General features: G+C 59.5%; 1 protein-coding gene across 1 annotated transcript in view; it reads right to left on the bottom strand.

Moving 5' to 3' along the window:
* The window catches only part of RGS9 (regulator of G protein signaling 9), a 56,910-nt gene that overhangs the window by 39,350 nt on the left and 15,609 nt on the right, over positions 1–1,951 (bottom strand). The window lies entirely within an intron of this gene.

Genomic DNA, 1,951 nt, shown 5'->3' with positions numbered 1-1,951 from the left:
CCCCCCTCCCCCCAGCAAAGTTCAGTCCGAACCCTGCAGCCCATAATTCAGGGCCGTCCATGATCCGACTCTGGCCAGCTTTCCAGCCTAACGTCCCCTACACCCTCCAGGCTTCACCTCTCTTGTGAGACTCGTTCTCTTTCCTCACAATAATTGGTGCCTGGACTGTCATTCATCGAGTAGGAAGTAAACAGACTAAGACTTAACAATTAAAAGAAAAAAAAAGAACAGACCCAAAGCAAGCTGTCCATGGAACTCTGAATGGAGCCCGGACCCAGGGGAGTAAATCAGAGCTAGGGATGGGAGGGGAAAGGGGTGCGCCAAGGGCAGGGCTGGTTCTCCCACACCCCCAAGTTCCCAGGCAGAACTCTGAGGGGTCAGAGAATTCTAAATCGAAACCTGGCTTTCCAGGTCGTTGTAAAGACGCTTTTGTCAAAGCGGTGAGATGAGCCACGTTTTTAGGAACACTTTGTGGGCTGATTTACAGCTTCAGACCATGGAATGCGGGCTCCGTGTGCCCTCTCGCCCTGGGCCCTGCGAGGCCGAGGGGCTGGCCTGGGAGCAACGCAGACTGCAGGCTGGCGTGGAAGAAACCAGGGGAGGCACACGGGGACAAGAGCAGGAGGGAATGTGCACCCCTCCGCCCCCAGCAAGTGTTCAGATTGATCTAAGGGCCAAGGCAAGCCGGGTCCCACCAAGTCCAGAGCTGATGCAGGACCCCAGGGAAGCTGTGGCCCCCCACTCGGCCCGGGCCCTCTGGCCCCATCGGCAGAACACACTCCTCGCAGGAGGCAGGTGGGATCATCTCGGGAGAAAGATGCACCCCAACTCCGATGTCATCTTGCATATGCCAACAACCATATTTTCCAGCCACCCCAGCCTGCTTTCCAGAAGCCGAGCTGGGTCCCCTGCCTGCGTGGAAACTGGCCCACGAAACACACCGAAGAGGAGGGTCAGGGTCTGAAACCCCGCTGCCTGTGTCCTTATAGCTGGACTGTCGCAAAGGACACTTCCTCGCTTGCTTGGGGGTGGCCAAGGGGCGTTTCTTCTGACACCCGCGGGGTGGGGGTGGGGGGTGGGAGGGCTTAGGGCCCCTCCCCCACTCTCCGGGCTGAAGGAGCTGCCCGCAGTGTGGCTGAGGGTGGACCCCCTGTAACTGCCCTTCCTGCGCATGCCCTGGGCCACAGATATCCAGCTATCAGCTCTCCACGCCCACGTGCCCACCGCAACGGCTTTCAGAGGCTCCCCTGTGGCTCCTGGCTTTAGTCAGCGCTTTGCTTATTCAAAAGCAAAATTCTTCACCTAAACCCCTGCTTAAAAATCCCAGGACTGGGTGTTTTAGACTTTCCACCCCAAGTCTCTACACGGTGGTGTGCAGACCAGGAAAGGGAGCCCCCGGCGGAGAGCAGACAGGTTAGCGCTCCCCACCAAGGGGCTGAAGGTTTTCTCATCCACTTGACCACTCCCTGAAATAGGTCGAATGAGGTTACGGGGGCCCCGGTGTGTCCACCACGTGATCTGTGCCGACAGCACCACAGGCTACTCAGAGCCCACGTCGGCCACCGTCGTCCCCTTAAGTCCTGAGTCACCTGCCCTCTAAGGAGTCGGGTGGCACTGATCCAGTTTGCTTTGATTAGTGCCGACACTGCAGGACAGGGCTCCTCCTGGGCTCCGACTGCAGCTGGGACTCACCCGAGTAGGATGAACAAGGCAGAACGTGGCTGGGTGGGCGGCCCCCCACCAAATCCAGGGAACCAGGGGCCCCACCTGCCAGGAAGGAAAGCAGCTTGCAATCCCGGACGGGCGATGAGAGCATGGACGCTGGAGCGGTGTAGCTGGGCTCAAGCCCACGCTCAGCCCTGGATGCGTTTAGTGACCTGGGGACAAGATGCTGGAACTCTGCGTCTCCGTGTCCCCGGCTTCAAGAAAGGGCTGGGGGGGGGGGGGGCCA

This window comes from Lipotes vexillifer, unplaced genomic scaffold (genome assembly GCF_000442215.2).
Source record: "Lipotes vexillifer unplaced genomic scaffold, Lipotes_vexillifer_v1.1 scaffold664, whole genome shotgun sequence".
Classification (NCBI taxonomy): domain Eukaryota; kingdom Metazoa; phylum Chordata; class Mammalia; order Artiodactyla; family Lipotidae; genus Lipotes; species Lipotes vexillifer.
Note: the sequence above shows the minus strand (reverse complement) of the source record. Positions and strands in the feature narration are given on the sequence as shown.